The sequence below is a fragment of the Cryptotermes secundus genome, unplaced genomic scaffold (assembly GCF_002891405.2).
Source record: "Cryptotermes secundus unplaced genomic scaffold, Csec_1.0 scaffold399, whole genome shotgun sequence".
Taxonomy (NCBI): Eukaryota; Metazoa; Arthropoda; class Insecta; order Blattodea; family Kalotermitidae; genus Cryptotermes; species Cryptotermes secundus.
In genome coordinates this window covers 82,728-108,987 of record NW_019727096.1, presented here as the reverse complement: position 1 = coordinate 108,987, position 26,260 = coordinate 82,728, and the positions used below count along the sequence as shown (strand labels likewise).

Here is a 26,260-nt window from a genome sequence, read left to right as displayed (position 1 = left end):
TGGGAAGCTAGCGACTAACTGCTTGAGCTATGGTGCGGAAGTTAGTTGATTGGTGAGTGAGTCAGTCGGAGAACCGCCAAGGTTCAGTCGTTGTGAGCTGTTGCTTTGGGAAGCTGGTAGCTGAGGCCGGGGATAGTTCGGGAACCCAGAGGATTGAGAACGTTGGAAGCCGCTACCAAGCAGTGGCTAGTGGATACATGACTGTGTACATTAGTGCGTGTCTGTGTGTAATAGTGCATTGTAAAGTGCAGTCACGCTCTGTATCAAAGGGTCCGATGAATCCCGTTATAAATCTGATCCCCGTCTATATCCACACTCACATGCGTGACAGTATCAATCACAATTCCACCATTGTTCCATACTCGCCTCTTGTCGCCTCGTGAGACGTGCGGTAAACCTCACCAGGCCGCACCAGTAATTTAGAGTGTCATAATACGAAATGAGGGTTGTCAAGAAATTTGGTAGGATAACCACATCTTTCTTGTGAAATGCCTGTGCATAATTATAAAGATCCAGACATTTAATAATGTATATAAGAGGTAAGATTACTGTTGTGCATTCAGCAATTCGGTATATTGTCACGTGTATGAGTGACTATAGACGGGGTTTTAGATTGGATGATTGGATTTATTGCACCTTATACATTCACACAACATTGGACTACAGGCAATTATTACACAGCGCTATCACTATTCAACAGATTTATCAGTTCACCCTTACGCAACCATTAGAATTCTCAGTCTTCACTAGTCGTATCCTGGCAACGGATTTATCATAATCTCTCTGTCCCTTCACATCACACATGAAGTCTTCTTCGCACTGCCTAATTCCTTTCTTGCCATTTCCTCTCACTCATTTCAACTACCATCTCCAGAATTCTACCAGATGCTCTGAATTACTGTTCTATACTCTGTCCCGTCTTCTGACAGTGCCATTTTATAACCCCTCGGCACGGAACCCACCGAAAACACTGTTTTCTATTGTTAAGGATGCGTGTTTACTGGTCCGTTACCTAGCAATGGATGTCCTGTCGCCGCGTTCGTGTGTGTTGAGGGAATGTGTTTAACGAGCCGTTTCCTAGTAATGGGTATACACATCACAATATAATTTCATTTGTTATATGTAGCGCTGCACTTATTCTAGGATCTCATTTTTAGCCCACTCTTCTAAAGTAGGTTTATGCTGCCTCTATCCTCTGTGTGTGTGTGAATCCACCACCCACCTATCAACTTTCGAACACCTGAATCGGTCTTTTATTAAATCTGGTAATTATATCATGGCGCCTGAACCTATCGCAACAACGTACTTCATGAAACCCTGCCGTTAGCCCGAGTGTCTTTATGTGTATCCCTCTTATCTTTGTAAAGCAACTACTGGTTAAGTTCACCCCTTCTTTCGGTGCTAGGCAACGGCTCGGGGAGAACATTTCCGCGGCAACGAATGCATGTTAAAATAGAACAATTGTTGGACTCATGATTTTGTATGATGCCCTTGTCTGTGTATACCCCTATCGTTGCTAGGTCCACAACAAGTAATGACGTTCCCGCGGCAACGAAGAATTGGAGGTGTGGTTATATATGCGGTCCGTGCCGTGTGGAAGGATAGACTGCTAGTTTTTCCCAAAAGTTCTTGGTACTTTGGAGATTCCGTTGCATAGAACCGAACTAGCTGTCAGTTTTTCTTTTTGCTTACATATGCCGACAGGTTATACGTTGCATGCATTACATCAATAGGTACTCGATTGTTATGTAACTCTAAGCAGGCATTTCAATATAACAGCTCAAGAACGACAAGGTCATCTATATTAAGTTCCACAGAACTTTTTGTTGAATGTACTAACCGGTTGCGAAACTTCTGTCTCTCACATCGACACTTCTCTTTCGTATCCTGTTGCTTGTTGCGCAGAAGGGTCTACACGCAGGTCCAATAGCCCTGTGACTCGATATTCCGTTTCTAAAGGCAGGAAATGTCCCATCTAATTTAGAAATCAGTTGAAACATAGAATCATAAACGGAATTACTCTTATTTGCAGTTTGTTGATCGGAACGGCGGTTCCATGACGCGTCTCAGAATTACGAGTACCTTCATGATTTACTTTTTCATTTGGTTGTCTCTGTAATCTGCGACTCACGGTATTATCGCGAGTTCCGTGCGTCTTCGTTATGTGGATTATTTCACGACGCTGCTAGTAGCAAGCTCTGTTTGCCGCCTGCTTCCCTTACTCTTCTACATTGAACATGGAGACAGTATATTCCTCCGAACCGCTGATGAAGTGCCAGACTACACGGCGGTATCTCCCAGACGATATTACGCTTCATACCTACCGAGGAGAGAGCCTCGAACCCAGCATGACTCTCCTGTGCCGATCGCAGAGGCCGCGCGGTCTAAGGTATGAGCCGTCTTCGCTCGCTCTAACTCTAGGATCGTGGCTTCGAACCCTACTCGAGGTATGAATGTATGTGTGCGTTTATTCTATGTTTGTGTTTTCCTGTGTGTAGATAGCGGTCTTGCTGATCCCCAGTCTAAGGAGTCCTATCGACTGTGTAAAAGACCAAGAAACTGACAAAGAGGCAAAGGTTCAATAAAGGCCTGTCGAGATATAGATAGATAAAGTTTTCCATATGCTTAATTAATTAATTAAGAACCACGCCATGAACGTATTTTTTTTTCTTGGCACTACGGCCCCAGTGAGCCTAGGCCTACTTCCATGAACTTATCCGTTCACTTCGGTTTTTCTAAATCTTACACATTCTGTGGGCGGGTGATCAGCTTGTCGCAAGGCCTCTACCTGTACACAAACACAGAAAAACGCACATACACAAACTAAACATCCTTGTCCTGAGTAGGATTCGAACCCACGATCCCGGTTTCCAGGCGAGGGAAGACAGTAAATGCCTTAGACCGCTCGGCTACCGTGACCGGCAGTGTATAAGAATAATATATAAAAATTCAGTTCGTACCTCACAGGAAACAGATCCGAACCCACGATCCCGGCTTCGGAGCGAGCGAAGACAGTAAATGCCTTAGACCGCTCGGCTACCGTGACCGGCCCATGAACGTATAGCTGTATAATTTTTAATCTCGGCGCTAAATAGAAGTCAGCAGTCAACTTCAAGCCCCGGCCGCTTTACCCCCGGGGAAAGATCCCCTAGTGCCCATTTGATAGGAGCCTGGGTAGGCCACGGAGTCCGTATGGACGGCGCGGGTCTCGAACTCTGACCCCTCGACCGTCCAGTCCGTAGCTGTTCTCTATACCCGCTTCAAACCAAACATGTTTTAGGGAATTCCCCGTTATTTGGTTCTGAAGTTGGCGTGCAGAGAAGGCCTCGAATAAGCATTCTTGTTCATGGTGATAGTTACGAATTTCCCCAAACAGAGTCCATATTTGGATCCGAACTGCTGAACTGTCCGACACGAAATTAACTTGGCGACGTGGATGGAGATGAATGTTGTTGCAGAGTTTTCACTGAGGATTTGATTAACACTTCATTGACGTACTGATTACGTATACTCGCAAATGAAGCTGATTGGTATGTCCTCCATCAGACAGTAGTAAACGATTAATTGGATTCTTCTTTGCGATATGCACCCTGCTTCCATTATGAAGGGCAAACAGAGCAGTGACTAATTACAGTTTTGACTCAGGTGCTCGTGGTCATGCTGAGAACAGTGCACTAGTCTAAGCTACGAGATGAATATCTTTTACACAATTTGTTTCATCTTTTTCGAAAAGTGATTGAAGAAATTCGGTGGTATGAAAGAAGGCACTTATATTGTGCCCCGTCCTTATCATTAAGAACTGCACATAGATATGTCTACTATTATTAGTATTACGTGTGTTAAGACCCAAGTATGTGTACTGTCTTCTTTGACATTCAAAACTCTGCATTCTCCCAACAGAGTATGTATATGACTCTCAGAATAAACAACGAGTATTTCTCTAAACAGCATTAATCATTTTGTCTTTGTGAAGCAGATGTATTGTGTTTTCTATCAGACAGGAGCTGCATTTTAAAATATTTTTTTACATATTTTGAATGCTCTGGAGGGTTAAAACGAAATACCAGTCTCAACCACCATTTATGATTATAGCACGTAGTTATTTTAAAATATGTACGGAATATGTCATAAGACTAAATTTCGGCGTTTTTGCGTCGTCTATAATTTTAGAAAAAGCAGTGTGAGTCGTGTGTTCGATTTGTAAGAAAATATTTATAGAATGTACGTACTTAGTTTATTTGTGCTTTATTTTGGCCCAAATACTTTATTTTTGCAGTTTCATTGCGCAATGTTTTACCGTTACAACATTCTTCACCTTGGTACATGGGTCTACACAACAGCGGATTCCAAACTGTACACAAAGGCTGACACCTAAAGATAAAATTTCTTTATTTTCCTTACTTCCCTTACACGAGTTTGTCTAAGTTGTCATCTGGAGATGTCCATTTCGAATCTCGACCGGGACCCCAACAGTCCTGACACAGGTTTTTCGGAGTTTTCTTTACACCCCTCTCGGCCCCTGTCCTTTCGAATTTTCTGAAAGCCGTCATTGTCTAATATCATTCGACGGTGATAACCACTGCATATGGTCCTGAGTCGTTAACTCTTTTAACCACGAATTTAAGCAAAACAATATTGTGACATGACGCCTGAAGGCGGCAATAGTGGAACCAAAGGAGACCTTCATTGCTAGGCAGCAGCTCGGTAAGAACATTCCCGCGGCAACGAATACGCAAGCAACAGCGAAGGCATTGATAGGAAAAGGTGTTTTCTGCTGGGTCCGCCCTGAAGCCGTATAACGAGAATCTCAGTCAGGTGAGCTGACGACTGAGAAACTGAGGGAGTTAGTTGAGGTCTGGCGGTTCAGTTGTGAAGAAAATATTGCAAGAGTGCGGCTGTGAAGAGAAGACTATGTGTGCTGTAGTTACAGTGAGACTGTTGTAAATCCGTTGCCAGGATACGACTAATCAAGACTGAGAAGGCTTAGCGTGTCTTAGTGACTACTAGTCACTACGAACGCTGATAAGTTAATCATGTTTATGGATGTAAACGTAAACGCCGGTTATTCTGAGAACCATACGGAACCCTTAAATACACGTACACTCTGGGGTTAAATTGCAGATATTTTGAAAATTAAGGCATGTGGTACAATAATAACTACTATACTTTAATGGGTTTAATAGCCTACGATTTTCCCATCGATTAATACCCGTTCGGAATTATGAATGTATATTAATTGTTGTATAAAAGTCTTGAGGCTTAACGTTATTACTCCGGTGATTATGAAGTGCACTATCCTCTGCTTGCTTAATTCCTCGGAAAACTGACCTGAAGATGGAAGCAGTATATTTCTCCGAAACGTAAGTAAACTTCCAACAGAATATATCATTATAATTTAGTAGTCTTCAAGTCCATGTGTGTTCTACCTTAAATTGGAGACAGTCTTATGTATTTGATACCGACCGAGCGACCGCCTCTTGTCGGCGAAGTTAGTGCCAAATTTAGCGGATAGAGGATGTGTGGTCAGCGCAACGAATCCACACGACCGTTAATTTCGGTTTTCTAGTTCGATTTCTGGCTAAAACCACGAAGTTTCTTTGTTTTATTATGTATTTGCATATGTTTCCTGCATCCAGCTTTTCCTCGTAGGTGATGTTAGCCTGCAGACCTAAGAGTTGATATAATTGCAACGGCCTGGACTCATGTATTGTGTGTCTTCGTTTCGAATCTCGGTCGTGACACTCGTTATCCTGACTAAGGGTGTTCGTGGTTTTTCTGAGTCCCTCCAAGATATTGGGATCGTATCTCGAGTAGTACATGACCTCTACCCCTCACATCTTTTCCAGTTCACCATTCAGCCGTCAGCTTACTGCTGGGCGTCATGTAGTCTAGCTACTGCGGGGTCGCCCTCAAGAAGAACATGATGTATGTGTCCCAGAGTATGTCTTTGCAGTCGGACAGTTCGGTATTTAGAGCATTACAGCGAGATGGAGGTGAATGATTGTTATGCATACCCAGGAGCCTTGAGAGAAGTTGCTGAGTTGTAGAAGCAACCGAGTATCTACGCCAAGTCTGGATGTTCCCAGCTATGCTGCCGTGGTAAATTTGCATGCAAGAGTGTTAAAGTCAACACAAATTTTGACTGCAACCCCTCCACTACACGTAGGGGAAGGGAATCATTTTAACAAGCTATTTGCCTGTAGGGGAAAACGAAGGAATATATAACGAGGCGTTGAAATTAGTTGATGCTATTCTACCATGAAAATAATGACGCCTTGACTTCGAGCATTTTTACACACACAAAGAAACTTTGTTACGTACATGGCAGTAGGAATGGGAAGAATTGTGACACATGATTACTTTTACCTGCACTATTACAGACGGGGCACGCTGTACCGTAGTTGGTTGAGGCACTATGCTACAAGCCGGAAAGTCGCGGTTTCGATTCCCGATGAGATCATTGGATTTTTCTTTTCAGTTGACCTAATCCTTCCAACCGTACTGTGGCCCTGGGGTCGACTCAGCCTCCACAAGAAATGAGTACTAGGAATCTTCCTGGGGGTAAAGGGCGGCTGGCGCGTAAGGCTGACAAACTCACCGCCGTCTGTGAGCCGATTGTTTAGATAATGTGGGAGCCTCGACGTCTCACAATCCTGCGGGCCTTCACGGCTTGTAATAGGGATAGCTTTAACTTTTTTATTATAGATAGAAGAGCTGGGATAGCGCAGTCGGTATAGTGACTGGCTAAGGGCTTGACGGCAGAGGGGTTGGAATTCGACTTCTGGTAGCGGTAAGATTTCTCTCCTCTCTAGATCATCCAAACTGATTCTGAGGTTTTTTTCCCCGGCCGGGGCGTGAAGTTGACCCCTCGTCTCCACCTAGCGCCGAGGTCCAGAATGGTGAAGCCTTTTATATACTCCCCCATAGTCTTCATGGCGTAGTGCTTAATTAATTAAGCACACGGGGAACTTTTCCTTCTTTTTCTTATTGATAGAGGCTTAGTGCCATATTTTATACTCCAATGTGCCATGTGTGGGGGCACGCGGTAGCGTAGTTAGTTGAGGCACTATGTTATAAGCCGGAAGGTTGCGGGTTCAAGTCCCGACAAGGTCATTGGATTTTTTTTTTCAATTGACCTAATCCTTCCGGCCGCATTATGGCCCTGGGTTCGACTCAGCCTCTAACAAAAATGGATACCAGGAATTAATTAAATAATTTTCTTGGGGAGTAAAGCGCAGCCGGCGCGTAAGGCTGACAACCTTAACGCCATCTATGAACCGATTGTCTAGATCAGTGTTCCGCAACCTCTTTCTACTCGCGGCACACCTTGAAGTATCCATGACTCAACACGGCACGCCAGAATGTTATTCCCCCCAAAAACGCATGATATCAGACAATTAATATAAATACGTAACGTGATCAACTTATTACTATAATATTATTATATTGTTATTGTATTATCATTAAACAGAAATCGACTCGTGCGTTTATTAACAACTAATGAACTTTAATTCACTGTAGAGTGTAGACAATACACTTCTATTACTATTAAAGTAAATACAGTAATTCTACTCATACCCTCAATGTGATACTTGCGCCTGCGTAGCTGCATACAGGCGACTGATCCGTGGTGGAATCGTTGACAACGCAAGTCTCATTTCTTCATCGATGGATTTGAGCCGCTCCTTCTTTGATGTATTAATTTCAGTTAACGTCGAGAAACCCAGTTCACACAAATATGTAGTTGAAAATGGCTATAACACATTAACTGCCATCTCGGAGATAGCCGGGTATCCACTCCTTATTGCCAACCAAAACGTATCCAAAGGCAGTTCGAGAAGTCTTAGTTTCAATGTTCTGTCTGCTTTTAAATCTGCGAGGTCATCTTGTATATTAATCGGAAGATGTTGTACACTCTCTCCAAAATACTTATGAATTTCTGCTGCAGCATTTCTAAATGTTCTTTAATTGTGTCCATCACCACTTTATTGCCGTCAGCAAGTGGCCATACAGGTGGGAACATCTCAAACGACCCATTTGTACGTAATTCTTTCTATCCACAAATTCAGCTTGTTTACAAATCCTTGTATCTTATCCGTATTAGTTAGAATATTTTCGTTTCTACCTTGCATCCTTCTGTTCAGCTCATTCAAGTGTACGCAAATATCGGAAAGATATGCCAAATTACATAACCATTTATCATTTGCAAATAAATCCGCGTACTCATGCCCCTCAACAGTCAAAAATGCACGTACCTCCCCATTAAGTTCAGATACTCGCGTTAACACTTTTCCTCGTGATCACCACCTTACTTCTGTATGTAGTAGGAGTGTAGTAGTGTGTTCTGATTCCATTGCCTGACACAAAACGGAAAAAAGCCGCGAATTTAGGGACCGCGATTTGATGAGGTTCACGACTTTTACTACTTCGTCCAGCACAACTTTCAGAGAAGATGGCAAAGACTTAGCAACAATGGCTTCGCGGCGAATGAGACAATGGCCGCATCGTATGTTAGCATTTACTTTGCGTACTTTAGCTACAAATCCTTTAACACCGCCTCTCATAGAAGCGGTTCCGTCTGTACAAGCACTAACGCCATCCTTCTATTTTAATTCATTATGTAACACATATTCATTAGTAACACGAAACACTTCTTCACCGGTGGCTCGCTCGGGAAGTTTTGTGCAAAAAACGAAATTTGTTGCAATTCCATCTCATCGATGTATCGAATGTAAGCAAGAGGTTGTGCGTGGCCGCTGATGTCGGTGGACTCGTCGATCTGAAGCGAGAACTTCTGACTGCTGTTGATTTTCTCCTTCATAATGGCTTCAATGTAACTGTACATGTCAATCACTCGGCGACTGAGTGTGTCAGCAGAGGGAGGAATTATTGAAATTTCACTAGCAGCTTCTGAACCCAGCATTATTTTCACCATCTCTTTACAAGCAGGCATTAACAACGTTTCAGCTATTGTATGTGTTTTTTTTTTACCTTTACGATAATTTCGGCTACCTTATAACTTGCTTCCTGTACTTTTTCTGAAACACGTACTGTCGCAGTCATTAACGTTCTTTGTCTTTTGTTTTGTTCCAATAAGCGACGAAAATAATTGACAACTTTGCTTGATAGAAAAGAATGTTTTATTGACAAATGTCGTTTCAATTTTCTGGGAACCATAGCAGCATTACTGAGTTTTTCACCACAAACGATACACTCGGGGATTGGGCACGTTTTATCACCACACGAAAAAAACCGTAAGATAAGTAATTATCACTGTACTGCCGGTGTACTAATTTTTGTTTCGTTTTTCGGGCTTAGTGCTTTCGCTACTTGCACTCGTGGACGGAACACTCCGCATAAGGAATTCATCCATCTTGAAAAAAATAAAGTAGCCTAATAGTAACAGACAATAGCAAGACTAACTAGCAACCACAATTTTCGAACTACTTCAGAGCACAGCTGTGATAGAACTGAAATAATTGTAAGACGCGGGATCTCTACTCTTCAAACGGAAGAAGTGACACATATACCGACTTATTGTTGAAATATTTATAATTTTAAATGAAGTCCAACAATCGGTGGGTGCATCGTTACAGGAAGAAAGTCATAAAGTTGAAGAAAGTCTAACTTCTAACAGACAGGGCAAATACCAAAACAACCTTATAAAAGACAGGGAAACCTTTGCTAATCCCTGCAGTTTTATGGAAAAGCACGTACACAGAATATTCGCCAAGTATATCAAAGAAGCCGCGTAGATCCGAGAAAAAATAAAAATAAATCAATAGTGAAAACTATGATATAACAAAAGCTGTGAGTAAATAATTTACGTTTAATTTCTTAGAATACAACATTACTGTATATAAAAAATAACAAATAAACAAGAATCATCTTATTTAATCAGTGCAGTAGCTGAGAATAAAATACAAGCTTATGAAACACGGTAACTGGGATAAAATAAAACGAATAAATTTCGACAATTAATTTCTTACAGTAGGTAAAAGTTCGCTTCACACCTTTCACCTTGTGACGGCACACCGGTTGCGGAACACTGGTCTAGGTAATGTGGGACCCTCAACGTCTCACAACCCTATGGGCCTTCACTGCCTGTTACAGGGATGCCTTTACTTTTTTTTCTAATATGCCCTGTTTAGAAGTATTGATACATCACAACTTAAAAAAAAAATGTAAAACTAACCCTGTAATGGGCCGTGGATATCCATAGGGTTGTGAGACGTCGAGGCTCGTACATTTTGTAGAAAATCGGCACACAGATGGCGGTGAGGTTGTCGGCCTTACGCGCCGGCCGCCCTTTACCCCCCGGAATATTCCTGATACTCGTGTCTGTTACAGGCTGAGACGACCCAGGGTCATAGTGAGGCTGGAAAGTTAGATCAATTGAAAAATCCAATGACCTCATCGGGAATCGCCCCCCGCTATCTTCCAGCTTGTAGCACAGTGCCTCAACCAACTACGCTACACTAACAGGCATGTAGTTATTCATAAAGAATCAAAAAGTCGAAAACGTGACCTTATGAACAGAATGTCTTTAGTCCTTTCTGTATTTGAAGTGACACACGTTGTCTGAATTCGTTTAAGAGTTGCCGTTAAGTCGTTTGCTTGATTACTCAGATACCCTCTAATCTTTATATTTCAAACGTGGCGCTAGACACTAATTTTTAAGCTCGTCTTATGAATTTATAAACTCAACGAATTGGAAATTAAATATTGAAACGTTGCCTGCTGCAGAACTGTTCACGTTTTGAGAGCTTAGAGGATAGTCCCTGACACAGTGTGTCTGTTTCCAGAGAACAGCCGCTATCAGGCCATACAAAGACGTTCTTAGGCTTTTCTCGGTCTCATCAGGTCAGTCCGTTGTTTTGTTCGCTGTCGGTTGTAATTTATGTTTCGTGATCAGGACAGTGACCATTGTTAACCTCTCTCCGGGGGGGGGGAGAAATAGGACGAATAAAATTAGAGTTAAGGGCAAGGCTACTTGTATATTCTAGGTCAAACAGAATTTCAAATCAAAGGCTCTATTAAAAAAACATTTTTTTTTCTTTTCATAAGTTGTTGCGATTTTTAAGGAACTATCCTGATGATAAGAAAGTACACAAAAGCACAAAACACGATGTGTTTGTAAATTTAGAGGATTTCTGAGGTTTACTTAGCTTAGTCGGTATAGTGACGGACTACAGCCAGTTTTCGATTCCCGGCTGACTCTGTCAGTACCTGGACTATATAACACAGAACGGTAGGATGATTGGTGAATTGGAAAGGATTTGGAAGGACGAGGCCATAGCCTAATCGAGGTAGTATCCAGAAGTTTCTTGGATGAACTAATGAAATCCGCTAAAATCTCCAGTCAATATTTTCAGTGTCAGCGCCTGCGCAACAGTAGTCCAGTTCACTAGCTCTATTCCATCCTCTCTGCTTCAGAGATTTTTGAAGGAGAGTCAGTAAATAGGTCACAAATGGATATGAAACTTAAAAACGATGATATTCGAACCTGGAAAGAAACATTTATTTCTTGACATATCCTCCACCAACATTGATATACTTGTCCAATCTCTTTACCAATGTTTCGAAACCCTCTTTACTTGACAAACACTCCTCAACATAAACAGGAAACATTTCTTTATTTATATCCTTTGCATTGAGCCATTTTACCTACAGAAAACGCACAACAGAACACCGCTCTTCGGTAATATACCCCTCAGGCACGGACACCATTTTGAATACCGAAAGCATCCTCTGAACATGCACATGTCGTGTCTTGTCTTTAAAGTATGTACTCGAATGCGAACATAAGTATATGTTGCTGTCTCCTCACCAAAATGCAGGGCAAAATCATGACGTAAAGATAGGAAACATATGTTTTGAAAATGTGGCACAGCTCAGATGTTTGAGAACAATGATAACAGATCGAAACCTGATTCACGAGGAAATTAAGAGGGGATTGAACTCGGATAATGCTTGCTACCATTCAGTCCAGAACCTTTTGTCATCTCGTCTGCTGTCCAAAAACATAAAAATTAGAATATAATAAATTATAATTTTGCCTGTGGTTCTGTATGGGTGTGAAACTTGGACTCTGACATTAAGGGAGTAACATAGACTGAGGGTGTCTGAGAACAGGCTGTTGAGAAGAATATTTGGACCGAAGAGGGATGAAGTGACAGGAGGTTGGAGAAAACTGCATAATGAGGAGCTTCATAACTTGTATTCTTCTCCAAGTATAATTAGAATGATCAAGTCAAGGAAGATGAGGTTGGCAGGTCATGTAGCACGAATGGGGTGACGAGGAATGCGTATAGGATATTGGTGGCATAGCCAGAAGGAAAGAGACCACTGGGAAGACCAACGCATAGGTGGGTGGACAATATTAGAATGGATCTCAGAGAGATAGGATGGGATGGTATGTAACGTGTTTATCCCACTTCTGACACGTCACAGTTATGTATTGGATTGATCTGGCTCAGGATATGGACCAGTGGGTGGCTCTTGTGAACACGGTAATGAACCTTCGGATTCCATAAAATGCTGGGAAATTCTTGAGTAGCTGCACAATTGGCAGCTCCTCCAGAAGGGGTCAGCTCCATGAGTGAGTAAGTAAGTAAGTAAGTAAGTAAGTACTCGACTGCAAACAGCAATTTTCATTTTTCAAATTTCGATCCGGATTGACTATAACTGTTTACTGTATTTCAGAACTTTTTCTTCGCTTTACAATCGTCTGGAGATAATTGGATTCCATTAATTTCGTCCTACATAGGCGTTTCTTTTAAAAATTGCCTCTTTTTATTTTTCAGATTTTAATATTTGGGAATTTAATTTTATATATTGAATCTTCTCATTTTTTAAAGACGTATGTGACTATCAATTGAAAGCTGAAGAAATATATAGAAATGGCGCTAAAAGTATGTTACCAAAGCTGTCACTGCTAAACACCATTGACAAAACGACAGATGGATAGGACAATTCTTGAAAAGATTTGGCGGAATAAGCTTTATATATACGTGGTTACTTCAAAAGTCGTGGCAACTAATTTTTTTGGGGGGCAAACACGTTACAGTGAAGAAAGTTCAAAATATTCTTAAGAAAGGTCATGATATACCCCTCCGATTGGCTTAGTCAGATAAGGTAGATGTGCAGAGGCATAGGTATAGTAGGCAAGAAAAATTGCACGTTACTGAATGACTGTTGTTTTTTCATCGTTTAATCCTCTAAAAATTCAATTGTGATTAAGAAATAAAAAATTCATTGTGAGTTTCGTAAAATTCGATGCACAGTTGCCTGGTGAAGCCCTGTATGTGTCTCTAACTCCTTCAGAGACCAGCGCCTATCTTCCTCCATGCACTGGGCGCTCACGGCACGAGAAACATCGGTACGAACGGACACAGGGCGTCCACTACGTCGCAAGTCGGCACTTGCTTCTCTTCCACGTTGGAATGCTTCTGTTCACCTTGCAACAGTTCTGTGTGGTAGAGCACGATCACCCAGAGCTTCCACAAGCTCTGAGTGACATTCAGTCGCATTTCTGCCGCGAAGCACTGCTATTTTCACATAACAACGCTGTTCCTTCCGGCTAACGTTCATTCTGGACGAAGGTTATGATCACACCGACTTCGCGCTGGACTCGCTTCGTTGTCCTTGGATTTCCGCATAATCTAGCGGCATCATTAGAATCAGACGTTGCTGTCTCTCAGCGGCAACTTTGGAAATTCCGGTAGGAGCTTTCGAAATTTCAGAAAAATTATGTTGCCATGACTTTTGAAGTAACCCACGTATATATGTAAACATCGAATGAAGAGCACCTACAGGCTTCTGGGTTATAACGCCGTGTACTACAGAGAAATATCAACGTTTCAGAGGAACATATTACCTCCATCTTCAGGGTCGAAAAGTAAGCTAAACAAGAAACCCCTCAAAACTGGGTCTGTTTGCCGCCTGCTTCTTGCAGGTCCCTTGCCTAACGTACTCTTTGACCCTGAGATGGAGACATGTTCCTTAAAAATTTCTGGCTTTTCCCTAACAATGTTTCAGAAGACTGTACTTTCTGTAAGTCACCTCTGTGTGAGCCCCAAATCCAATTTAATACAATCGTTTAAGAGTAACTGCTTTTCACTTCTGTGTTATTTAAGATTCAGACACAGTATGACGGTACAATTTAAATTGCACTCTCTCGTGGTTTATGACCTCCGTGACTCTTCAAACTATTCTGAATACATGCATATTTCATTTAAAGAAACTTATAAAAAAAAGGAAAAATAAACTTTTAATCCCGTATTCCTCTATCCGGTTTCTTGACGTGAACGTATGAGAGTTTAGCGTTTAAGCTATAGGTAGATCCAAGTAGCAAGAGCCTTTACTGCATGCGCGAGAGGGGGGAGAGATAGAGACTGCGCATGTCTGTTCTCTCTCTCTCACTCTCACTGTACCATCTGACCGATCTGACTTCCAGCACTTCGTTTCAGCGCAGTGCAGGTCAAGGCTCTTGCTAACCGGAAGTGACGGTACAGAGTACAAGAGAGGCTAGCATGAGAATGGCCACTCGGTAGAAGCAAGAAAATATTTCGTCGCCACTTCCCACTCGACCGCTCGTAAATATCGTCCAGCCATGAAAGTCATCGTTGTGGTCATCAGCTTGTCATCTTGTCTAGTTGAGAGAAGCCAGAGCATTGCATGTTTCCACCTTGAAGTAGTGTTTCTTTTTGTGAGGGTACAAACAAGAATAGCCCCAATATTGTGACAGTGGGGCAGAACAGTGTATTCTCAGAAGCACAAGAATGAGTATTTGAAAATATTGGGTTTCGACTTGTTTGTTCTGTTGGATGTGAGCTTATTTTTCCTGACAGTTGAGGAATAAAAGACGAGTGGATGTTGAAGTTTTGATGTAGTAGCAAAGTTTTCCCTGTGTTTGCGTAAACACCATACCATAAAGACGTATAGAGGAGTGGAGGTAAGTGATCAGATTGATGCTTCTGGCCGCTTCACCCCCGAGGAATAAGAGCATGATACCAACTCGATAGAAGTTTGGGTGGGCACTGAAACCGATCTGGAAACTGTGGAGTAGAGAGAAAATTCTTGCCCCTACCGGGAATAGGACCCCGGCAGCCCAGCCTAGCTCCTCATATCGATTAAGCTATACTTCCCGAAAGGCGTTGTGTATCATCCCCATGCGGTTACGCTGTGGGTGTGAATCTGTTTACCTTGAGGCATCTATGAGACACTGGAAAGACCTGCTTAGGAATTGTGTGTAATGTAGCATGTGGCACCAGGCATACGCGCCACGTGGACGTCTGTCTGTCTGTCTGTCTGTATGTCTGTAGCTGATGGTGGCACGCAAGCCTTTGGTTGCAACAAGACAGTGAATTGAACAACACGCGAGGTCGCAGTCAACGCATTAAACTTGCATGCCGTAATTACAGAAGATAGACTCCAGCGTTTGGTTTATCTTTATTAGATGCAGAAGCTCCGTGTCACAGATCAGAGATGGAGCGCAAATTGTGATGACAATTACTGCACAGTGAAACGGTTACTCATTAAAAACTTGTTCTTCTCTGTAAGAAAAGTCGTCCATTGAAGTGTAACAGTCTTGTAGCTTGCATCGCCGTGTAGTTCGGAGAAAACACGACGTTTCGTAGGAACATATTCAGTTTCAGGGTCAAAAAATGAGAGAAACAAGAAATCAGCTAAAAACAAACGGCAAGCAGAGTTCTGATTGTTGTCTTTTGTATGGCTTATTAATCTAACTTGAATATGGAGGCTATATTTCTTTCCGAAACGTCGTGATTTCCCCCCAGCTACATGACGTTACAACCCAGAAGACTGCACTCTTCATAATCACCTCCGTGAGTACCTCTGATCCAACTAAGTTGTCCCTTGTTGGGGAAGTGGGGTGGGGGTGGTGCTAGAGAAACTTGCCGATTTGGGTCAGTTAGAGGTGGACTTAGTCACTGCACAGAGAATCTTTTCCGCTTTAATATGCCTGTAATAAATCGAACATTTTCGTAAACCTTAAAAGACTGCTAGATAAAACTGTCTCGATACCTCATATGTACAGCCTGCCCTTAGCAACTGCATCACACTTCTTTCGAGTACACATAGAAATTTGACATTAGCGCTGATGCCTGTATTCGAGAGGTTTCCACTTCGAATATCGACCAGTGCACCGACTGATGTGCCAGTTGTCCGTGGTTATCATCAATACATACAAGTGAATCCCTGGATAGTATCTTCAGATAGGTAACAGCAACTTCCTTTTCATTCAGGTTCACAGAATGGGACCTTCCTCTTATGTCATTGGCGCAGAGATCTGGTTCCAATTTTGTAGTTCATTTTACGAGGCTGTACAGCGCCGAGTGGTTGGATGTTAGTGAACAGCGTGTTGGAAACTGATGTGGAGGAAAGCGGTCGTGCCTAATTTAAGGCACTAACTAACTAAATAACTCTATGGAACTGAGCTCTCTTAAGCCGCCAGTTATGCAGGTTCTCAAGAATTGCCTAATATTTTATGGAACCCGCAGGTTCATTAACATGTTCACGAGAGCCCTCTGCTTGTCTATATCCTGAGCCAGATCAATCCTGACCATAACACCCCATCATGCTTCACTTAAGATCCATTTTAATATTATCCATCCACCTACGTCTTGGTCTTTCTAGTGGCCTCTTTCCTACTGGGTTCCCCACCAATATTCTATATGCATTCATTTTCGCCCCATTCGTGCTATATACCCTGCCTATCTTAACCTCCTATCCTCGTAACAGGCCGTGGAGGCCCATGGGGTTGTGAGACGTCGAGGCTCCCATATTTTCTAGGCAGTCGGCCCACAGGTGGCGGTTAGGTTGTCACCCTCACGCGCAGGCAGCTCTTTACCCTCCAGGAAGATTCCTGGTACTCATTTCTGTTAGATGCTTAGTCGGCCCCAGGGCCATAATGCGGCTGGAAAGATTAGATTAATTGAAAAATTCAATGACGTAATCAGGAATTGATTCTGCGGCCTTCCGGTTTGTAGCGTAATGCCTCAATCAGCTATGCTACCGCATACCCCAGTTTAAAGTACTATCCTGGGATATGCCTTGAACGACTGAGGAAGGCCACGAAGCACTCAATAATCTGTAACCGGACTTCTCCCGAATACAAGTAAGAAGAGTCGCCTCTTGGGCAGACCTGTTCTGTGTTACGGCCGAGAGTGTCGCTACATAACTTGCGATGTGCCCATAACTTAGTAGCACTGCTAGATGAAACATTCCATTAGGCAGACCAGCGGTCATTGCTTACTGAATCAGCTGTGCTTAGCCCACGAACTTCGAGCAAAGAACACATGAAAGTAATTAGTTAGCGATTCGAGTTATGTCCGTGAGTTGTCCGGATGGCAGCGAGACACGGTGTGAATCACAGGCCGGGTGTGAGATGCTGGCACGGTTCCCATGTCGCCCGCCACGGCCGCACATCACCGTGACACCGCGGAGACTAGCCTGGGCGGGCTGATGGATAGATGGAACCATGGGCGTGACAGAGTAAACAACTGTACGCTTTATTAATTTCCTGTTTTGCTACTGCCCAGCCGGGGCTGTTGCCTACAACTTTCTGCGGATATCGGAAGAGTAAGCCGATCTTTTCTCTTCTATCTCCACTTCTCTTTCTCTCCTCTTCGTCATAATATATAGAGTGACAGCCGGCATTCTGAAGAGACAGTTTGATTGCATGCCAAAATTCTTTGCCTGTGAAATATGTTTTCAAGATGGTGTACTGCCATAGACATCGTGTTCCGTCGGAAGAAACTTTCCATATTTAAAGCTGGCATCCACCTGCCTGCAAACAGCATCACTTTTTTCGAGTTAATTTGATATAATACACTGCTGGATTCGAGGTTCTCACGCGGTGTTTAAGAAGACTATTATCCTATGGAACGTGACCCTGCGTAGTTTGATAGAATTTCAACATCCGGGCCAGAAGACACCAACATTACATTTGTCCCTGTGATTAATTGAGCTCCAAGCCATGAAGGCTTATATGGGACGGGAAGTATATCTCCACAAGTCTTCAACATGACACTGGATGGAGGTTAGTGGTGAGCTCCAAGCTTCTGACGCTTTACCTCCGCGGAAAGCATCCGCGGTACCCATTGGATATGAGGCTATGAGGGCCTCAGATTCGGTCTGTGCGCAGAAAAGTGAGAAAAATACCTCGAAACTGCCAGGAATCCTACTCATAACCCGTCGCTATACCGACTGAGCTATTTCGGCTCATGATAGAGAATAGTACTCGTCCAATAAAACTAATTTCATCATAGTTACAAAAGGAGGCTTTTAGGAAAACTTTCCGATAAGAATTTAAATAAAATAGCTCAATATTTCAGCATAATTTTACTGCGAAAATTGATGTCAAAATGAGGATCTTCACCTAAGCTTGTTGTTACATACCATCACATTTCGAATGGTGTATTCAAATGCGTTTTGATTGGATACAGGATAAATCTACCGATTATTTTATTCTGTGGAACGAATTTGAAGTGTCATACCACGAAATAAGGCACATTGTGAACCTGGAAATGTTAAATCTAGTCTCGATTGAATGATTTATGCAGCTGTTGTTGTAGATTGAAGTGGTTTTGGAGAAATTGTGAGGTCTCTTGTGGAAGTAAGAGCAGAAAGGCTGGTCTTCTGGTGCTTATCATGTTTATTCGACATCGTACACGGTGTGTCCAGTATCCGCTAGGACTCTTTTTTGCCCTGCAATGCCATCTGTTGTCGAGTTGTGGCGCTAAGATTCTTGAAGTTTCAGCTGTGGCTGTCTATAATTTCAAAGCGCAAGCATAGCTGCATCATATGTTCTGACCTTGAATGTAGCAGTACTGTTCTGACGCTCGTCGGAAAATGGCGGTTGAACAGAGAGCCAATATCAAATTTTGTTTGAAGTTAGACAAAACAGTCGGAGAAGCATACGAAATGATTAAAAGTGTCTCGGTAGTGATTGTGTGAGTCACTCGAACACTTTTCGATAGTATGTTGTATTTCGTGACTGCAGGGAGGACATTGAAGACGCTCCACGTGCATCAAAGCCGAGAACAAGTCGCACTGAAGAAAATGTGAAAAAATTGACCGAAATCCTTGCATCAGACAGGTGTGTTTCTGCAAGACTCCTCGAGGATCTTTTGGGAATACTAAAACCTACTCTGCATCAAATTTGAACGAGGATTTGGGCAAACGGAAGGTCTGTGCTCGGTTTGTACCGCACCCACTGTCAGGCGATGAAAAATATGCCAGAGTGGAACACTGCAAAGACATGTTAAGGTCGGCCCAAAGTGTTATAAAATTTACAAAATCGATTGTTACTGGTGACGAGACATGGTGTTTTTAATATAAGCCTCTCACAAAGCGTCAGAGTGCAACGTGGTTGAGCCCAAAGAAAGTGCGCATGCAAAAATCGAGTAAAGACACTGCTAACCGTTTTCTTCGATTCCAAAGGAATCATTCACAAGGAATTTCTGCCAGAAGGTCAAACAGTGAATTGATTATTATTCTGATTATTATCTCGGAGTCCTCAGTCATTTGTGGGCGAGAATTCTTCGAATTCGACCTGAATATCGAGAGCAAGGTTCCTGGTCGCTCCTCCACGGCAATGCCTCACCCCACAAATCGAAGATCGTGCGCGATTTTTTGGCCAGAAAAGGGATCACAGTCCTTGATCATCCTCCGTATTCGCCAGATTTGGCTCCAGCAGATTTCTGGTTGTTCCCAAAAGTTAAGCTGGCGATGAAAGGAGACCGTCACGACACCATCCAGGACATCCAAAGGAAATGTACCGCAGTTTTAAATGCGATTCCACAAAAGGAGTACAGTGACTGTTTTCGAAAACTTTTCGATCGATTCCAGCATTGTATTGATTCAGAAGGAGACTGTTTTGAATAAAAAGAGTGAAATTTTGAAAATAATTCACGTCTTGTATTTTTAATGAACACAGTCCTAACAGAACCTGGACAAACTGTGTGTATTTTCCTCCAATATCATTGGCACTAAAATAACCACACTAGTATAAATAAATCGAACAAAGTGGCTGAGCCGTCTAAGGCATGAATTGTCTTTGCTCGCTCGAACACTGGTATCGTGGGTTCGAATCCCACACAAAGGCATGGATATCTATGTGCGCGTTTATCTGTGTTTGAGTTGTCCTGTGTGTAGGTAGCGGCCTTTCGACGGGCTCATCCCCCGTCCATGGAGTCCTACTGACCGTCAAGAATTACTAAACTGAAGTGAAACAGAGCACGTAGTGGATGCTCTATGCTCCAAGTGGGAGCCAAATGAAAGAAAGAGAGAGATGACTTAAATAATTATGCATTGATTCACTTTTATGTGAAGCGAGTAAGCCAGTATTCTTAAACCGCGCCATAGCTCAAGCGGTTAGTCGCTGGCTTCCCACCGAGGCGGCCTGGGTTCAATCCCGGGACTGGGCAAGTGGGATTTGTGGTGGACAAAGTGGCGCTGGGGCAGGTTTTCTCCGAGTATTTCGGTTTCCTCTGCCAATCTTCATTCCACCAATTGCTCCACAATCACCCTCACCTATTATCTGGGGCTTGTACAATGGGCCAGAAGTGGCCGCAGTACAAGGGACTTAGTCCCACCACACTAGCAATAAAAAGCAGCCAGTATTCTTCTTTGGAGATTATGTCCCTCTTTGTGCCCATGTGAATCCTATTATTGGAGGCTGTTCCTTTGAATACATGTTTTTTTTTTCATAAAAATACATAGAAAAATGCCCTGGACACCTTCCGTCGACAGTACGAGTACATTTCTTAATGCTCTTTGAGCACTGTTGCCAGCCTGGCGGTTAAATGCTCCTCCGTGTCTGCCTCATCACAGTCACACCTAAACTGACCCTCCCTCTTTCTAACGGAATGGTTGATTCATGTGCATCCAATAGCAGCAGGAGGGTTGCACAGTATTATGTTTCGCCTGACAGACTAAGCAGCCCTCCGCGTACTTTTGGCGGTCTGGGGAAGACATCAAAGTTATACCCTCTATATGAATATTGGTCCCATTCTTAGCCCGTGTAAATATATCGGCCACTTCCGGGGAATTGGTGATATCCCTTGGGAGTCCGCTAACGAGGGCTTCTAGAAAACATATGGAAGAACCCAGCTTCTAAGAAGAATACAGGAAGAAGGCCCATTCGTACTGTACATTTTTTGAATTGGAAACTGTGGGAACCATAACATTTAGTATATGGGACGTGTAGAATTGCGTTGTCTCGCCTTCCACAAGTACTTTGCTGCACACTAGTCCAAGTGGGCCCTTAGGGAGTTATCTGAGACGCCTGACTAACAGGGTCGCTCTTCCCTCAATGCACTTAAATACTAAACGCACTGACGCTTTTCGGGTACGAGGGGGGAATAGCTGATACACGCGATCACATTCCCTAAGTTTGAGTGAGGGGACGCATAAGGCTTACTCTTCCCCATTCTTACTAAACGAACTTATACTTTAAAGTAAAATTCGTTACAGCCTTCTTATTGCTCGTAACATGAGTACCTCTGTCGCCAACTAATCGCCTTAGCATGAAAGCGGCTAGTACACAATTCCTTATATATAAGATAAACATCTCCAATTTCATGACGTACCTCATTTCGTTGTATAACTACATCCACCATAGGAAAGAATGTACGTCATAACTGGCGTAGGCAACCTTGCGGAAGAAAATCCCTGTTGTATTTCGTTGTAAAAATCCATCTACCCTTACGCAATAAAGTTAGAGGTAAAGTTATCCCTGTGCTTAACGAATGAGCCATGAAATTGTATGAAGGAGTGGATGTATTTTGTTGACCTCGGCACAAGTTAGAGGTGAGTGATGAGCTTCACGCTCTGGCCGCTTAACCCCCAGGGAAAGATTCCTCGGTACACATTGGATAGGAGGGTGGATGAACTCCAGAGCCGATCTGGACGACTTGGAGAAGAGTAAATTCTTGACCCTACCGGGACTCGAACTCCGACTCCTCAGTCGTCTAGCCCTTAGTCAGTCGACAAAATGGAACACCAGTGTAAATATGTTTGAATTTCACACCGGAATATGAATACCGGAAGTATTTGGAAATGTAATTTTCTAACTTTCTAATGCTGACATAACGGACGTCACTAAGTGACAATGACGTAACTTCATTCCCACAGCAGATGGAATATATGACGGTGTAAATTCACCATGCAATGAAGTATGTACCCCATACAACCACAGCCGTTCTCCCATCGATGGATCCAGTTCTATTGGAACCCCTTGAACCTAACTATTCTCCATTTTGGAGCCATCTATGGAGAAGCGTTGAAATAACTGTGGAACGCACTCCATAATTTCATTAACAATTTAGATCGTCGTACCAAGAAATACGGATTTTTGGGATACTGGGTGGGTTCACCATCCAGATGACAGTGGGATATTGTGGCTACAGTAGATATCTTGTGTGTCGCTGGTCCTGATCCGGCTCCATTTTCAGGCTGTACTTTGTAATTCTTTGCTTGTGCATCAGTAACTCAAGACACTGACCTTGAACTAGCTTAAGTTAACTTATTTACAAGTCACACAGTCATCCAGTGGCGCAGGGGGTTGACTCAAGCAATAACGCTTCTGACTTGTATGCGGGAGGTGCCATTTCGATTCTCGGTCGTTACACAGACTATCCTAATTTCTGAATTTCTGAATAGTACTTCAAATCAGGCCACGATCGCTTCCTTCACGTCCTTTCTGATTTGTTAATCATTGTTATACATCGATATTAGTTTCGATATATTGACGGCGTCGTTAAATAAGCGATACGTATTTTGCTAGTGGGGTGGGACTAAGTCCCTTGTACGGCGGCCACTTCTGGCCTATTGTACCCCCAGATGGTAGGTGAGGGTGAGTGTGGAGCAATTGGTGGAATGAAGATTGACAGGGGAAACCGAAGTATTCTGAGAAAACCTGCTCCAGCGCCCTTTGTCCGTCACAAATTCCACTTGATCAGCCCCGGGATCGAACCTGGGCCGCCGCGGTGGGAAGCCAACGACTAACCGCTTGAGCTATGGCGCGGCCAAGCGGTACGTAAATGAAATAAATACTCATTTGAAGCGTGGGGTCAGACCGGCTCTGGGGCCCACCCAGCCTCCCGTACACTTAATACCTTTGCCACCATCTCCGGGGGCATAGCTGCAGAGTTACGAACCTGACCACCCACCTCCATCAAGTGCCTAGGTCAAGAAGGGTAGAGTTATCCCTTCATAACTCTCGGAGTAAAATTTTCTGAAGTCACAAGACGAAGAATTTTATCGTAGAACTTCAGGATTGTCTCGTGATTGACGCGTATTCTGCAGGAGAGTTAATATTTATTATTAAGTTTTCACAGGAAGAGATCAGTAAGGCTTAACCGAATGATTTTACCCTAACCCCAGTGAAAAAATAGGCATACAGTTCACTTCTTTGCTCCTCCGTCAGTTTGCACGCCGTCTTAAAGTAAAACTGCTGATCCGAAACTCGACAGAAGAAGAGACATGTTCTTAAAACGCGAGGGTGTGTTTTCGGTGGCAGTCTCCCTCCAGAGAAGATTGAAACGCTTTCCTCCGAGTTCGTCTGCCCGCCTTACACCACCACCCTCACACTGCAGGATACCCTATTGCGGTAAATCTCATATCAACACACAGTCGGCCGTACATATTAATAAGTTTTCCCAGTGGGTAAAGCGGCCGGGGCGTGATGCTGACAACTCACCTGCAAATAATGCCTAGGTCAAGAAAGTTTGGATCTATGAATCCACTCACCCATACACCTTCGTGTCTTAGTGCTTAATTGATTAACACAGGGACAACTTTAACTTTACTTATTAATAAATGTCATCCTATCACAGCTCGAACACTGGGATCATGGGTTCTAATCCCATTCGAGGCATTCTTGTATGTGTGCATTTATTCTGTGTTTGTGATTGTCTGTATATAGGTAGAGGCTTTGCGATGGGCTGATCCCCCGTCCAAGGAATCCTAACGACTATAGATTAAAAAACTGAAGAAGCGGCCAAGGTCCACAAGGGCTGTAGGGCCATAGATAGGTAGGTAGATGCCATAAACCTTACATCAGTGTCTACATGTTTGTGCAGTTAAAGTGAATATGTTATTTTAGTGAAAACGTATCTGAAGATCCCTCCGTTTCACCGATAGAGTTGGCGTAGCCGTAACACTTTTGACTGTTTTTCGGAAAGTGCTCTGTTCGAATACCAGCCGGGACACCGGTTATCTTGTTTTCTTTCATTGTTTCTTTCAGTTCCTCCAGCGAAATTCCGAGATTAGATCATGGCCACTTCCTCCCAAATTCTTTATGATTCATTTCTCATCCGTCCATTAGACACCATGTAATCTAGATGAAAGCGTCGTTAAATACGCCGCTCATAATTACAATAGTAATTTTTTTCTCTCGGCTTAATTAATTACGCACCACGCCATGTTGACGTATGGGAGGAAGTGGAGGTATAGATCCACTATTCTTAACTTTGGCGCTAGATGGGATTGAGTGGCTAGCATTACGCTGCCCCGGCCACTTTACTCCAGAGAGAAGGAGCCCCCACTACCCATTGGATAGGAGGCTGGGTGGGCCCCGGAACCGGTCTGGACACGGTGGAGTAAAGAAAAATCTCTTATCGAATCCGGCCGTCTAGCTCGTCGCTATATCGGTTGAGCTATCCCGACTCCTAATTACACCATTATCTACATATTAATTCAGTTAATGAACGTGTTATTTCACGGAGAGTTCTGAAGGACCGCTCCGGTTGTCTACTCTACATAGGCCTGATGTTAGCGTGCAAGCGTTATGTATTCGAGTCTTGCCCGATACTGCTAACAAACAGATTGCCATGGGTTGAGTGGGCATGTCGTGGTGATCATTAATATCTACATAACTGTGATTTGTCATATGATCACTGACACTGTTAATATTATATTACACAGCTACACTCTCATGATGACTGTCGTTGCAATCAGTTCCTCTGTCATCTCTGTATTTATCACTTACTACCAGTATCACACTCTGAACAGACTTCATGCTGCGTGTGAGGAACGTCATCCCATTTCCATGAGCGCCAGCCGTAGTGTCTGAAACTCGTGTGTTGCGACCTCTGAAGTCATGGGGGTCACATACCTCTCAGGGACTCTTTTAAATGCTGCTTTGGCAAGTCACTAAGCCAACAAACTTAAACACAGATCCTCCCGGAGGATATAGCTGCAGCTGGAAAATTATATCGCACAATAATATTTTATGACTTACTGTAGGTGTAGGAGCCGGAATAGCGTAGCCGGTATAGCAACTGGCTACGGGCTGGACGGCCGAGGGGTCGGAGTTCGGGTCCCGGTAGGGTCAAGAATTTTCTCTTCTTCAAATCATCCAGACCGGCTCTGTGGCTCACCCAACCTCCTATCCAGTGGGTATCAGAGTTTTTCCACTGAGGGTAAAGCGGCAGGGGCGTGAAGCTGACCAATCACCTCCAACTAATGCAGAGGTCAAGAAAATTTGGATCTATACATTCACTCCCCCATACGCCTTCATGGAGTGGTGCTTAATTAGTTAAGCACAGGGACAAATTTACCTTTTACCTTTACCTAGGTTATTAAATTTTCCACTTATTCGTTTTCTAAGGTCTTTTAGGGCTATCTTTTGCTTTATTAATCCGGATTATCGCTTGATCCGGTTGACCTCTCCCCATTAAACCGTGTTGGCGAGGGTTCAGTACACTGGAACTTCGTTTCCCGTGTCTCTGTTCTCAATATAGTGTTTAGTTACTTGAAATAAAGAGAGGTGCTGTTGTTACGGAGCGCGGCTTTCTGGATTAGTCGTTACGTACTAACCGCAGGTGGCTGTGGTGAGATTCCTGCAGTTGGCGCTCGGTGCAGCGAGTTGACTAGAACTAACTGATCGATGTTTCTTGCTGGAAAGTGCGCCAGATGGGCTGCCTATCCTAGGTAGGGGGGGGGGCTCTTGAAATGGACTGGCTCGTGGTCGTTGTCTGTATTGCGCTGCCGCGTTTCATTAACGCTGAGTTTCATTCTACTGTTGGAACCGCATATATATTTGTCTTTTTGGATATAAAGCCATGTAGTCCGTTCAAAGTGAACTGACGTTTCGGAAGAACATATCATCCTCATCTTCATGATGGAAGAATGAACTCTGCTTTCCACTTGCTTTCACTCTGATTTCTTGCTCGGCTTATTCTTCAACCCAGAATGTAGAGGCGAAATGTTCCTCCGAAACGTCGGTTTA

The 26,260-nt window shown here is 43.3% G+C and overlaps 1 long non-coding RNA gene across 1 annotated transcript in view; it reads left to right on the top strand.

Annotated features, from left to right (window-relative positions):
• LOC111864392 overlaps positions 1-26,260 on the top strand; it is a 352,104-nt gene that overhangs the window by 309,577 nt on the left and 16,267 nt on the right. The gene's annotated exons all lie outside the window — the stretch shown is intronic.